The following is a 16,937-nucleotide window of genomic DNA, read 5'->3' as shown; positions in this document are numbered from 1 at the left end:
GATATTTGATTTATTGACCTCGGGTCCATATTTTGGTTCTGAAGCCCGGTATAGGTCCACTATAATATTTATGATATGTCTGCCAAATTTGGTGAGAATCGAAGTTGATTTGACGTGATTCGGACGTCCGGTTGTAAAAATATAAGTTTTAAATTTTTTTTGAAAACTTCTTTTGATTTGGTGTCCGATTCATAGTTCTAGGTATTATTTTGGTGATTAGATCATATGAGCAAGTTCGTATGATATTTTAGGACTTGGGTGCATGTTTGGTTTGGAGCCCCGAGGGCTCGGGTTGATTTCGGGTGGTTAACGGACCATTTTTGGACTTGGGAAAAACTGCAGAAATCTGCTTCTGGTATCCTTCTTCGCGATCGCGAGAGGTGGCTCGCGTTCGCGAAGAAGAAACTGGAGGCAGGTGAAATTTACTCTTCGCGTTTGCGAAGAGGGGGACACGTTCGCGAAGGGAAGAGGGCAGTGTTCATCACGAACGCGTGGAAGCGTTCGCGTTCGCGTAGAAGGCGAGGCCTGGCCGGGCACCAAGCGTTAAAGCTTCGCGTTCGCATAGGGTGTATCGCGTTCACGAAGGCCAAATTTGGCAAGGCTTCGCATTCGCAAAGTGCAAAGTTTTGGCAGCACAAAAATGTGCTTCGCAAATGCGAGGCACTGACCGCATTCGCGAAGGGTAAAAATCCCAGAAACAGAACTTAAGTTCTAGAAATGGGGTTTCGACCCATTTTTAATTCTTTCCCATTTTTGAGCTTGGGTAAGGCGATTTTTAGGCGATTTTCACGGGAAAATATTGGGGTAAGTGTTCCTCATCCTATATTGATTATATTTCATGATTTCATACTCATTTATATCATGAATCCGTTAATTTATGGAAGGAGAATCAGATTTTTATAAAATCTTCCAAAAATAAAGATTTAAGATTTGAAGGTCCATTTGATATCGGAATTGGACAAATTTAGTATGGTTGAACTTGTATCGGAACGGATGTTCGGATTTCGTGAGTTTTTCCGGGATTTGAGATATGGGCCCACTGCCGAATATTTTAATGAATTTTGAATTTTTATCCGGAAAATTTGTAAATTCATATGGAATTAATTCCTATGATTCGTATTGAATATATCGAATTGTTTGTGAATAGATTTGAAGCTTTCGGAGGCAAATTTAAAAAGGAAAAGTTGTGGTTGAATAATTAATTGGAATACCAAAGCGAGGTAAGTGTCGGGGTTAACCTTGACTTGAGGGAATAAAACCCTTAAATTATTTGTTATGTGAATTGTATGTGAACGACGTATAGGCGAGGTGACGAGTGTTTATACGTTGTCAAATTAATTGTTTGCCTGCTTACTTGAAAAATTATAAATTATTTTTAATCATAAATTAATTATTCTAATAATTATTTCTCTCTTATTCTTGGCCAAAATATTAATTCTTGAATTCCTGCATTAATTGTTACATACTATTTGAATTATGTGTTTTAATTGTTATTTGACATTTAGCATATTAAATATTAAACTGCCTATTTACTCAGTAATTTTTATAATAAATTGCTAATTGTCATTGTTTGTTTCATAATTAAATTATAATTGTTGTATGCTTGTTGTCTTATGATTTTATATTAATTGTTGCGTTTATTGGAGAATTTCTTCTATAAGAATTGATTGGTAAATGAATATTGGAGGATCGGGTTGCACGCTGCAACAGACTTGTTAAAAAGTTAATATTAGAGGATCTGGTTGCAGGCCGCATCAGACTTGTTAAAAAGTTAATATTGGAGGATCGGGTTGCACGCCGCAACAGACTTATTAAAAGTCAATATTGGGGGATCGGATTGCACTCTGCAATAGACTTAATGAAAAGTCAATATTGGGGGATCGGATTGCACGCCGCAATAGACTTAATGAAAAGTCAATATTGGGGGATCGGATTGCACGCCGCAACAGACTTATTTAAAAGTCTATATATATACTTGATCGAAATAAATATATAACAGAACTGAATGTGAATATATTGTGAGAGCATGTTGCACGCCGCAATAGAACTGAATGTGAATATATTGTGAGAGCGGGTTGCACGCTGCAACAGAATTGAATGTGAATATATTGTGTGAGCGGATTGCACGCTGCAACAGAATTAATGGAAATAATAATTGGTTATGACTGCTGAGTTGCCTTCAATTATTATAAATGAATTACCTGATTTATTTCTATTATTATTGTTGTTACTAATATTGCGTACAGGTTAATGTAAGTGAACTGCCTTAGCCTCGTCACTACTTCGTCGAGATTAGACTCAACACTTACCAGTACATGGGGTCGATTGTACTGATACTACATTCTGCACTTCTTGTACAGATTTTGGAGTTAGTCCCAGCGGCGTACCACAGACTTGCTTGGATTTCAGCTACCGGAGGAGACTTGAGGTATAACTGCATGGCGTCCGTAGTTCTAAAGTCCCCGTCTATTTTACTTTAGTTATGTGTTTATTCCTAGATAGCTTTATTTTATTCAGACCTTATTTGTATTTATTCTAGAAGTTCGTGCACTTGTGACACCAATTCTGGGATAGTATTTAGACACCGTTATTTTTATGAATTATGCACCATATTTCAAACTTTGCTTCCGTTTTTGTTTCCTTGATTATTAATAATTTAAAAATTGGTTAATATTATTCTAACGTTGGCTTGCCTAGCAAGTGAAATGTTAGGCACCATCACGATCCGAAGGAGGAAATTTCGGGTCGTGACAGTAATAAGAAATGATGGACTATGCATTTGTGGAGACAAAGTGGGCTTTGTAAATACCTACCAAGTTCCCTTTATTTACCAAATTATTTGATAGCAACAAACGTAATAATATGCAAAGCAAGGGAAAAAATATAAAAGTTTAATAGGGGTGGCATGTGGGCTGGTCCGGGCCCTAAACGGGCCAAGTGGGCCAGTCCAAACGGTCCCGGTCCGATCCCTAACTAAACGGGCCAAACGGTTCCGGGCTAAGTGGTCCTCTTCTAGGAACCGGCCTGGGATCGGGCCCACGAACTCATGGTCCCGGACTAAACGGGTCGGACCCGCGGGCTAAATGGGCCCAACGGCTAAAATATTAATTTTTTTTAAAAAAAATTATAATTAAAATTAGAGACAAAAAGATGTAAAAAAAAATATCTAAGGCAATGCCTTGTAAATTTTATTATAGAATTGTAACTAAACGTTTTAATTCAAAATTTAAAGATAAAAATATTGTAAAGAGATATTCAAAGCAATGCCTTGTAATTTTATTATAGCATTAAAAAATATATGGCAATATCTTTCTTAGTCTTCCTCCCCCTATAGAATGAGCACAACAAGGTGCTAATACCACCATTGAGAAAAAAAAAGAAACTAATTAAGATGTGCCAAAATAAAAGTTACATAATACATACTAATTTTTGTTCATACAAGTTACATGGTATCTCTTACAAACTTTATAAATCTTTCAAGGTTTTGAGGAATTTTCGTTGGTGGTCGCGAAAATGTAGCTTGGTCATCGCCGCTTTCATTGTCAGGCGAAGCAGCATCCTCTGCAAGTTCAGCTAGCAGTTCTTAGTAAGCTTCGTCTTCCTCTGGTTGTGATTCAGCAAGTCCAAAATTTCTTTTTTCCGAACGGATCCAATCTCTGAAAAGTACTGATTTTTTCAAGCTCTCCCTCATAGACGCTCTATAATCACCGAGTTGAAGTCTTGCTTGACTGAAAGCGCTCTCCGATGCCACTGTTGAAACTTGAATAGTTAAAATATCTGGGGCCATCCTTGAAAGAACCGGAAAGTATTTTTCTTTGTTCTTCCACCATTGCAAAAGATTAAAGGAGCCGTCGAAATTTACTTCCTCAATTCCCTACGATAAATAAACTTTAAGCTCATTTAGTTGTGAAAAATCACTACTACTAGAACCTTGAGAACCCTTAAACCTCGCCCAAGCACTAAGTGCTCTTACTCCCGCAGTTCTTTTAGATGATTGAGAATCAGAAAAAGAATGAGTTGGAATATTTGGTCTAACATGATTTAATGCAACTTGATAAGCATTACAAATAGTTTGAGTATTTATTCTAATTGAGGCTATTGCTTCCGGAAGTTGAGACAACTCATCATCTTCAAGTGCTAAACCATTATAAACAGTTTCGTACCAAAATTGAGGACCTCTTAATTTTATACAAGGATTTAACAAAGTAGCAACACCATAAATAGGGGGAATAGGGAAAAAATATTTTTAAATTTTTTTTCTCATAGAATCAAAAGCAAGTTGATAAATTTTCCCACCCTCTGAAAAATTAGAAAATAAATTTACAAGTTCTGCAATATAAACTAAACAATTAGAAATAGTAGGATAATGTTGCCCAGAAAATTCATTTGTAGCAATATAAAATTTTTCTAAAAAATTACAAGCATTTTAACATTAGCCCAATCCCCATTCGTAAGGTGCTCATCATCATCACTTACATGTGCATTAAACGTTGAGTTTATGGGGTTTCTATTCATATGCAACAACCAAACTTACATACATGTAATTCCATCTAGATGGACAAGGTTTAGGAACCTTTCTTTCTCTTAGGCCGAATTCATCGCATCTTTTAAAATATTCTCTAAGTCTACTTCTACGGTTTGAATTAAAAAGCCAGTTAAGAGCCATTTTAACCTTTTCAATTTCAATATTTAAAATTCTCATACCATCACCCATAATTAAATGGTAAATATGACAAATACATCTAACATGAAAAATGTTACTAAATGCAGGATTTAGCGTAGTGGTAAGCAAGGCTATAGCATTTGTGTTACTAGTAGCATTATCCATTGAAACTGACATTATTTTATCACTAATACAAAAATATCTACAAATATCCGTAAGTGTGCTAGCAATAAACTGCCGTGTGACGTAACTTAATTATTCTATAACCAATTATGCGCTTTTGCATTATCCAATCCTCATCAATCCAATGACTGGTAACAGTAAGTTAATCACAGTCGTTGCCACTTCTACCAATATCAGTTGTAATTGCAACACGACAATTTATATGAGTAAATAAATAGCGCAAATATTGTTTATATTCATGCTTATATTTATAAATATCGCTATTTACGATTGTGCGAGGAAAACCAGTATGCTTTACTATTCGTAGAGTTCCGTTCCATACTAACTAGCCTAAGATGTTTGGCAATTTACATATAATTTTAGGGACAAGAGTATCACTTATCTGATATTAGGTAGGTACTCCATAAATAACTCTCATCTCCTGTATCATCCATGGAACTTATAATAGACTCGCGCGCGTGTGTATTATTTCTATGCACACGTATACTCACATATAAACCGTCTCCATTTGGAGCCAATGATTTTGTATATGGATTCGCCTCTGCATAAAAGAGTTACACGTTGACTGCTGGGTTGTGGGAAAGGAATGGGTTAACAGATTTCTTACCCTTAATTTTACACCAATTCTGCATGGCTATAGTTTCAGTTTCCTTCTAAACAGTGGCAGATGGGAATTTTGCAACACCAATGTTCACATGGTTCAGGGTTACTTATTTGTGTGCATATACTCCTCGTTTCAAGAAATTGAAAAGTTCATTTTGTTGTCAGACTTGGTAGCGATTGCACTTGCTTTGCTTTGAATCACTGATAACAAGTAATATAGATTTTTTTCTTTAACATACTTTACATTTGATATACTCTCAATCCTAAATTTATTAAGTTTTCTGTTTGTGCAGCTTGGTAGACAATTATTTACCCATCTTAAGGTGTATAAAGGTCCTGAACATCCTCATGAGGCTCAGAAACCCATTGAATTGCCCATTAGAGACAAGAGGATACAGATTCAGCGCTGAACTCCCAACAGTGCAATTGAGGAGCAGTTCTCATTTTTGGCTGTTGATACATTCCTTTAAGTTTTTTCTGTTTAACTGGTGTAACTTCATGTCTTAACTCCAGTACTGTACCTGCTCTCCTGCTATTCTTCTTTATGCTTTTGTAGAGGTTTTTCTTTACAAATTTATTTGCCTCCACATTTTTTGAGCAAATGAGATTCTTCTTTAGGTTTCATTTCTATTGAATGTTTCTTCACCTTGGCTTTATCCTGCAGAGTGGATTCAGTAATTTTTTAACTCCCTTCTTTCGTCCCGCACCCTCACGCTTGGGGGTTGGTAATTTGTGAGCATATTTTAAGGTAGTTTATGGTATATTACAGTGGTGAACTGCTGTGACGCTTTATTTTCTACTACTGCTTAGGATTTCTTCTTCTTCTTAATTGCAAAATAGGCTTGTTAGATTTATTGTTATTTTGATATTAATGATTAGAGTTTGTTCTTGATAATATTTGGGGGTTATGTTTCAAATTTAAGCTCATTTGGAGTAGATTTAGGTATTAAATTGTCTATTGGATTGTTAAAATTCGAAACACAAATTTTTATTTTTGGGCAATTTACACCTCAGACTTACGTGGCCTTAAGTGCATGAAAATATTAGTTGCACTTCAGACCTATTCGGCCTTAAGTGCATCCAAAGTATAATTTTTTCACTTCAAACCTATTTGGCCTTAAGTGCACGAAAATATTTGTTGCACTTCAGGCCTATTTGGCCTTAAGTACATCTGAAGTGCAATTTTTTCACTTCAGACCTATTTGATCTTAAATGCATGAAAACATTTAAAACATCTTCAGAGTGAATCGAGACTCAACATATATACTATGGAACATCAACCAACAAAACAACGTCAAAGGTAAACATATGAACCTAGATGATATCATGAGTGGAATATTTACGACGAGACGTTTCATTAAGCTTTTCTTTTAGAAAAACTGCCGTTAAGGCAGATTCATACGAAAGGGGTCAAAAGTGATAGGCATTATATACCTTATTACAGTCTATCCAATAACCATGTTGAACTCGTCTCGTCACACTTTAATATACAATAACTATAATAATGCTATAGTTAAGCTATGAAAGATACAACTATCGCATAACAAACAACATGCTTATTTTATATTAAAACGGGGAGCATCTCCCCTATAAACTTTACTTCCTCCCAATTCGAGATAACACCAACAACATATGAACACAGCAAAAACAACAAATATACATCATTTCCCACTTTTATATCCGTCATTTTCTAACTTTATATCCACAAACAAATACCACAAAATATCCCAACACACCCTAGTCACTTCATACACAAAACGACAACCATAATAGTGTCAAACAACACGAAAATGTAACGACGAATGACCAGCCCAATACTCTACTATTATGTGGTGTTTCTCCACACTCGTTTTCCTCCCAAACTCCATAAAAATAGTAGCAAAAGAGACAACCCAACAACAACTCAAAACAGCCCACAAAACAGTCTGCTACAAGTTGAACAACTCGAACTCGTGACTTTCGATCACCGTCCCGTGAGTTCTTATTATTATGGAACAAATTTCTCTATCTTTTCAGCAGAAAAAGGGATGAAAGAGGGTAGTATAAGTACCTTATTTGGTGAAGATCTCAGCTCCTGTCTTTGGTTCTACAACTTTTAGGTTTTCCTCCAACTAGAACTTGAAAAGAAGAGAAAATAACTTAGGGTTAGTGTGAAATTTTAGGGAGAAGTTTGCAGAGGTTTATTCTATGATTTTAGGCTTTAAAATGAGTGGAATAAATGAAGGAAATTATCCCGTAAAAGGGGCCCTTTGGCCGACCCCAACTAGCCCCTTTTGGGGGACTTATTTGATCCTTTTAGTTAAGCAAGGAGGTGACACCTACTTGTCACCTATGTAATGTACGCAGTCTCGCAAAAACGCGAATATCTCTCTACTCTAATATTTTATAACGAATAATTTAATGCGTTAGAAACTAGACTCATAGATTTTCAATTTTGGTGGGTGGATCTCCCCGTAACTCCAAGTATATTTGGAGAAAAACTCAGTGACATTAGACCCAAATTTTAATAAAATTATGAATGTAACTTGCAATAACTTTTGCCGACTTTTATTTCATAACATATTTGACTTCAAAACTTAACATACAAGTATTATATGATTCAATTACCTTAAAACACGATATCATATTAAGCACTCATAGTTTTATCCCAAAAGTACGGGTTATAATATCTTTAATTCGTTTAGCCTCCAACCCTCACGATACTTCCTTAACTCTTGTTTTAACTCATCATTATCTTTGTAAAGGTCCTTAATCTCTTAGACATATATTAATTCACTTAAGATGCATTCCAACATCAAAGTACGGGGTGTAACATCGAAAGAACTCATGCGATCACGAAGAATAATTGTCAACCCAGGCTAACCGAGCTAACACATCGCATTCTCGACCCTCATCACGCAAATGTGAAGCACAACCAGTACATCAATCGCGATCACGATGCCCCTTCGGTGATCGCGAATAAAAAATCTTCCCCAACTCCACAAAACACATCGCATTCTCGACCTTCTTCGCGATCGCGATATACACCAGATAGAAACAAAATCTACCAACTTCAACATTGCTTCTGGTGGTCCGAAACTCACCCGAGAAACTCGGAACCCCATCCAAACATACCAACAAGTCCATAAATACAATTCGACCTGCTCGAGGCCTCGAAATACCTAAAATAACATACCAAGAATTGCACCCCAAACCATACGAATCAACCTTCCAAACACGAAATGGAACCCAATTTCGCACACAAGTCCAATATGACGATACGAATCTATCCACAGGCTCGGAACAACAAACAGGATCCTATATCACCAAATTCCACTCCAAGTCAAACTTAGCAAATTTTAAAACTTTTAAAATGCCAACTTCCAACAATGACCGTCAAATCGCTCCCGGGCCACCTGAAACTCAACCCGAACATGGTCCCAAGTCCAAAACCACCATACGAACCTATTGGAACCTTCAAATCTCGATTCTAAGGTCGTTTACTCAAAATATTAAATTGAGTCAAACTTGGCCACCTTAAGCCACTACCATGAAACTAAGTGTTCTGAATTCAATCTGAACCCTTCGAAAACCAAACCAATCGAACCCGCCAGTCTTAAAACAGGAAAAGCACATACAGGAAGTCTCAAATAGGGGAACGGGATTCTAGAAATCAAAATGACCGATAGGATAGTTCCATTGTCCACCTCTTAACAAAATCATTCATCCTCGAACGGGTTTAGAATCATACCTAGAATGCCTAATAAGTGCGGATATATGCTCCGCATGTCCTCCTCGGTCTCCAGGTAGCCTTCTCGACTGGATGACCTCTCCAATAAACTTTGACAGCTAAAATCTCCTTAGACCTCAACGTGTGTACCTGTCTATCAACAATGGCAACTGGCTCCTCCTCATAACTCAAGTCCTCTTCCATCTGAACTATGTTATAATTCAACACATGGGACCTATCAGCATGGTACTTCTAGAGCATAGACACATGGAATACTGGATGAACTCTCGATAGGATAGGGGCAAAGAAATCCTATATGAAACCTCACCAACTCGCTCTAGAACCTCGAACGAACTGATTCTAGAACCTCGGACTCAACTTGCCTCTCCTCCTGAAGCTCACGATACTCTTAATTGGTGAGACCTTCAGAAGTTCCTTCTCACCCTTAATAAATGACAAATCATGCACTTTCTGATACGCGTAACTCTTCTGCATGAACTGAGCTGTGCAAAGACACTCTTGAATCAACTTTACCTTATCCAAGGCATCCTTTACAAAATTAGTACCATACAGCCTAGCCTAGCGGGGCTCAAACCAATCGATGGGGGAATGACATCATCGACCATACAATACCTCAAAAGGAGCCATCTCAATGTTGGATTGATAGCTGTTGTTATATGCAAACTTGGACAATGGCAAAAGTCGGTCCCACTACCCTCCGAAGTCAATCACACATGCCCTGATCATATTCTGCAAAATCTGAACTGTTCGCTCCAACTACTCGTCGGTCTGCGGATGAAAAATCGTGATGAGCTCTACTGGGGTATCCAACTCACCCTATATTGCCCTCTAGAAATGCAAAGTGAATTGAGTGCCTCGATCTAAAATATTGGAGAGAGGCAGGTCACATAACCCGACAATCTCCTGAATATAAATCTGGGTCAACCTCTCCGAAGTATTTGTATTCATCACCGGAATAGGTATGCAGACTTGGTCATGCTGTCGACATTCACCCAATCAATATCAAATTTCATCAACATCTGCGGCAAACCAACCACGAAATCCATAGTGATGCTCTCTTATTTTCACTCTGGTATAACCATCTACTGAAGTAAACCACCTGGCCTCTTGTGATCATACTTAACATGCTGGCAATTCAGACACCTCGATACATACCCAACTATGTCCTTCTTCATCCGTCGCCACCAATAATGCTGCCTCAAGTCACGATACATCTTTGTGGCACCTAGTTGAATAGAATAGCGCGAACTGTGAGCCTCTTTCAGAATCAACTCTCTCAGGCCATCAACATTAAGAATATATAAGCGACCCTGGAGCAGCAGAACACCATCATCACCAATAGTCACCTCCTTGGCATCACCACATAGTACCGTCTCTCTAAGAACCAGCAAGTGCAGATCATCATACTTTATAGCCTTAATTCTCTCTAATAAAGAAGATTGAGCCACAACACATGCAAGAACTTAACTGGGCTATAAAATATCCAACCTCACAAGTCGGTTAGCTAAGGACTGAATGTCCAAGCCAATTTTCTCTTCTTTGCTGGATTGAATGCCAAATTATCCATATTCTCGACCTTTCTGCTCAAGGCATCCGCAACCATATTTGCCTTGCCCGGATGATAGATAATGGTGATATCATAGTCCTTAAGTAACTCAAGCCACCTACACTGCCTCAGATTAAGGTCCTTCTTCTTAAACAGATATTGTAATCTATGGTGATCAGTGTAGACCTCACACCACACCCCATGAAGATAATGTCTCCAAATCTTAAGAGCATGAACTATCATAGCCAACTATAAATTGTGCACAAGGTAATTCTTCCCCGTGGAGCTTCAACTAACAAGAAGAATAAGCAATCACTCGCCCCTCATGCATCAGTACATAACCCAACCCAACACGTGAAGTGTCATAATATACAGTGTACATCCCTGAACCAGAAGGCAAAAGAAACACCAGTGTTATAGTCCATGCGGTCTTGAGCTTTTGAAAGCTCGCCTAACAATCACTGTACCACCTGAATTGAACACCCTTCCGGGTCAAACCGTCTTCGGAACATTCAAAGCGCAAATCCTCAACTGATGGTATCCAGATCTCAAATTGATCTTCGAGAACACCCTCAAACCATGTAGCTGATCATATAAGTCATTAATGCGTGGCAATGAATACTTGTTCTACGACACTTCAAGATCAGAGTCTTGGTGTTGAGAAAAGTAACATTACACGCCTAGAACCCGAGTGAGGGGAATATGGGACTGAATTGGGAAGGACCATATCGAGTCGTCGAAATTACCAGCAAAGGCTCATACAAACTCGAAGCAGGAAACGGTATGCAACTACCGAACAACTAGAATGTGACACACTTAAAGCGGTACTACTGCTAAGGTATAATCTTAATTACTCTTTAATAATGTTATGAATTGGATTAACACTTGCAGGCAATGGCCAAGGATAGATGTGGCTATTAGGTCTGAAAGCACGCGTTGCACTCTTTTTTTCTTGAACCAGTTTTGTCCCAAAATAGGTCTTTCGGCAAGGTTTTTAACGAGGCGGCAGTAAAACATGCTAACTTAGATTCGAAGAAAATAAATAGATACTCCAATTCACTTGGTAATTCATTATGTGAATTTAAACTCTATCTTAACACATCATGCAATTAGTTGTTCTCATGATAATCAATAGCCTATCTGATGGAGTAATCTATCAATAACTATCTATCTATATAATATTATAAAAATATGAAGTCCTTAACTAAATCTCTCTCTATATATATATATACTATTTTAAAAACATGAAGCCCCTAACTAAAAAGTCAAAATACCAAATTACCCTTTTAAATAATCTAAACACCTTACTTATCCTAATAAGAATTCTCTAATATTAATATACTAAATAAAATATTAAATAATTTCGGCGAAACGGTTAACTAAACAAAGAGGGAATCATTTATGACCATTTAGAAATGATGTCTTTTGGTAAATGGTACCTTTTGGTTAGTCTCTCATTTAAAAAAAAACACCTATAAATATATTTATAGGATTGATTACAACAACTTTGGAACTTATTTTAAGTTATCGACAACCACAACTTATAAGCAATTTTATGGTTTCTCTTCCCCAAAAATCAAAGAATAAAATTTCTTCTATTAGGTAAAAACATATTTAATTTGCTTACTAATGATTAAAACTTCTTATATTAACAATTGATCAAGTGTCATAAAGACTCCTGAAAGCAAAGGCCAAGGGATTTGGAGAAAAAAGTGAAGCAAATATCTCGAGGAAGTATCAAAAGTCAATTCCAATATTTTTTGTATTTTTCTTTTCAACATAGAGTTGGAAGTGTAGATATTAAATTTACCAAAATAATTTATATATATAGTTGTTTGTTTCCTTTATTTGGTATGTGTTCAAAAATTTATGAAAGCAGACACTGTAGTAGATGTGTAAAATGACATTATTTTTCGAGCTCAAACAATTGTCACAAATTGGCACAACTTGAGAGATAAGAATGGTATGACTATAACATAAATCGTGTTATACTTTCTTTATTCTACTTATTGTTTAACTAATTATTCTTTGTGATTTACAATATTCAAAGAGGTCTAGGATTAGGATAGAATGCTAGTAGGTAGTCGAGCATATCTCTTTGTCTTCCCCAGTTCGCTAGCATTGGTGTTTGTCATGATCCCAAATTCCCTCCGTAGGATGTTGTAATGACCGAATCGGTCATTTTAACTTTTAGAACTCCGTTCCCTAAAATAAAACTTTTCGTATGTGCTTTTAATGATTTATGACTTGCGGGGATAGTTGGTTCGAGATTTGGAAGTGTTTGGGTTGAAATCGGAACACTTGGTTCCTTAAGTTGGTTTTAAAAGGCCAAGTTTGACCTCGGTCAAGATTTTGAACAAAACGACCCCGGAATAGAATTTTGACGATTCCAACAGCTCCGTATGGTGATTTTGGACTTAGGAGCGTGTTCGAAATTTTATTTGAAAGTCCGTAGTTAAATTAGGTTTGAAATGGCTAAAACAAGAATTTAAGTTTGGAAGTTTGACCGGAAAGTTGACTTTTTGATACCGGAGTCGGAATCCAATTTCGAAAATTTTTATAGCTCCGTTATGTTATTTATGACTTGTGCGCAAAATTTGAGGTCAATCGGATTTGATTTGATAGGTTTCGACATCGAAAGTAGAAGTTGGATATTTTAAGTTTCATTAAGCTTGAATTGGAGCATAATTTATGGTTTTAGCGTCGTTTTATGTGATTTGAGGTTTCAAATAAGTTTGTATGATGTTTTAGGACTTGTTGGTATATTTGATTGAGGTCCCGAGGACCTCGGGTGAGTTTCAGATGGTTAACGGATCAAAAGTTGGACTTAAAAAGCTGCTGCAATTTTTCTCTTCTGCTGGATATTATAGGCTGTGATCGAGCCCAGATATCAAGCCCAGGGTCGACGGCCAGGGTCGAAACCAGGGATGAGGCTCAAGATTGAGCCCAGCTCGAGGGCCATGATCGAAGTCCCAGGCTCGATGCTATGATCGAAGGCCCAGGCTCGAGGGCCATGATCGAAGGCCCAGGCTCGATGCCATGATCGAAGGCCCAGGCTCGAGGGCCATGAACGAAGCCACGATTGAGGCCCAGGATCGAGGGACATGATCGAAGCCACGATTGAGGCCCAATTTCGAAGGCTGCCTAGGCAGATCTATAAAGGAGGGAATTTTGTCCCATCTGCTATTTTTGACGAACTTGAGCTTGAGCAGAGACGACTTTTGACAGATTTTCAAGGAAATGCATTGGGGTAAGTGATTCCAACTCGGATTTGGTCTATATACACAAGTATATCATTATTTTCACCATTTAATTAGTGTTTTGAGATTGAAATTTGGAAATTTTTTAGTAATCTCATAGAAACGAATTTTTGAGATTTCGGTATTGATTCAGAGCCGGATTTGAGTGAAACTGGTATGGTTGGACTCGTAATTGAATGGGTTATCGGATTTCGTAACTTTCACCGGATTTTGAGAGGTGGGCCCTACAGACGAATTTTTAATTAGTTTCAGGATTTTTATTGAAAATGTAGTATTTTCTTATAGAATTGATTCCTATAAATTTTAGTGATTGTATCGAATTATTTTTGGTTAGATTCGAGCCAATCAAAGTTAGATAATCGAGGAAAAGGCCTACTAGTAGATTAAATTGGAGCAAGACGAGGTAAGTCTCTTCTCTAATCTTGTGAAGGAGAAATTACCTCATAGGTGATTAAATTAATAATTATTGTTAATTGTGGGGGCTACGTATGCACGAATGTTCATCCTCCTGAATTGATCTTATAATAAATATACTCTCTTTCCGGAGGTACATAAGAAAGTGTCTTCCTTTTTTGTGGAGCGGGCCGAATACCTCGACAGGATAGATGCATCTATGGATCGTGCCGCACGTCCCTCAGCAGTGTGCACGACACTCTGGATTGGGCCGTACGACCTCGGCAGAAATCGTGCTTAATAATAATAATTACAAGATACTAAGAATTATTATTCCTGCTTGTTAAGGAATTATTGTTATTCCTGTAAATGGGACTAATTGATAAATTGGAAATTTTATTGGAATTGAAGGAATTTAATTAATATATTGAGAATTGTTGCATTTGAAGGAATTTAATTATTTCTACTGGTTAAATAGATTATTGTAAATTCTGTGAATCATGCTGATTTAAATATTCTAGTTTTATTTCAATTATTATTATTGATCCATAGTGAGTGTCAAAGTCGGTCATCTCGTCTCTACCACTTCGAGATTAGGCTTGATACTTATTGGGTACACGTTGTTTACGTACTCATACTACACTTGCTGTACTTTTTGTGCAGGACTTGAGGCAAGTACTAGTGGGGGACCTATCGTCTTACACCCACGTTATCCAGAGGCATAATGGTGCTGCCTTTCTGAGCCGTTCTGCAGCTATCCGTGTCTCTTCTTATATTTATATTCTGTCTATTTTATTTTAAACAGTATTTGGAGTTTTGTATAATTTAATAGATGCTCATACACTTGTGACACCAGGTCTTGACACACACATTGGTAGAATTGAGAGTTGATTATTTATCTTAGATTTAAATTAATCAATATCTTTTATATTTTCTTTAATATTACTAGTAAAATAATAAAAATTACTTAGAAAATTATTTTGAAAATAATTGATATATGTTTAATTTATTTGTTGGCTTGCCTAGCTGTAGTGTTGGGCGCCATCACGACCTGTAGGTGAAATTGGGTCGTGACAGATGTCGTGATGACACTTAGTCTCTAAGACTAGGTAAGCCTAACAATATGCGGAAACATCAAATAAGAACTTAAAATTTCAAAACTTCAACAATTACATCAATAGACTATAAGCTCAATACGTCTAATTTCCCAAAATTCGGTGAGATATAAGTCACAAGCTCTAGATACAATGGTGAACAATCCTATACATCACTGTCTATCAAAAACATAAAGAAATAAGGAAAACAGGGTAGAAGGAGACTCCCACGCCTTTGGATGCGGGCATGTGTACCGTGAAGTCTCCAAAGCAACAACATGACACACTAATACCGAGGATGATAAGATGTACCTGGATCTGTCCAAAACATGTACAGAAGCATAGTATGAGTACTCCACAACGGTACCCAGTAAGTGCCAAGCCTAACCTCGGTAGAGTAGTGACGAGGTCAGGTTAAGGCCCTACTGGTGAAACTAAGAAACAAGGCAGAAAATATAATGACATAATGAAATAATAGGGAATTGAAACAGAAAAGAATTTACGGAAAGTAACAACACGGAGTCAAGGAAACAAATAAAAACCACGAAGGGAAAACAAGGATTTTACATGTTAAAGAAACAACAACCAAACAATACAGCAAGTAGAGAAGATCAACAGAGGCACTCCCGAGGTATCGCTTCGTAGTTCCAAATCATAAAAATAAATCACAGTGATTACTTATATCACTGCGGGAGCCTATATATTTGGTTTTAAAAATTATTTTTCCGAAATAGCATCCAGCGTTTTAGCCCACCTTATCACACCGCATGGTTTCTAGTAGTTTTCCTACTAGCCACGCATATCAAGCCCACCTTATCTCACTGCATGTGTTTCAATACCCAGACCTTGTACCACCGCATGCATATCAATAATCACAACGGCATGGCAGAAACCTCGTGCAACGATAACAAATACACGGCAGAAACCTCGTGCAACAATAACAACCGCACGATAAAAACCTAGTGCAATAATAACAACAGCACGGTAGAAACCTCGTGCAAATAACCAAACAATCACCTCAAGAATAACACTAAAGCCAAAACACAACAACTAAATAAATCATATTTCACGGCTTATACCTTGCCTTAAAAGAACCACAACCTTGCATTTCAACACCAAGCTCAACAGCAAGATATTTCAAGGATAGCAATTTCAAGTAAAGAATTTTCACATTTAAGTAATGAATACAAAAATCAAGAAATACAAATAATTCAACTAAACATGTGATACAAGTGGCAAATAGGAGATAAGACAAGTAGATATGTGAAATTAGGCTAAACAGGATGACTACAACATGCTAAAGTAACTCAATTAAGGCATGAAAATGAAACTACGTAGCAAAAACCAGAATTTCAATATTTAGCACGTGTACACACTCGCCACCTCGCGTACACAGCCTACACATATCACAAATTATCACCACAATACCAAATCCTAAGGGGAATTTCCCCCACACAATAATAGA

Source organism: Nicotiana tabacum, chromosome 17 (assembly GCF_000715075.1).
Source record: "Nicotiana tabacum cultivar K326 chromosome 17, ASM71507v2, whole genome shotgun sequence".
Classification (NCBI taxonomy): Eukaryota; Viridiplantae; Streptophyta; class Magnoliopsida; order Solanales; family Solanaceae; genus Nicotiana; species Nicotiana tabacum.
Note: the sequence above shows the minus strand (reverse complement) of the source record.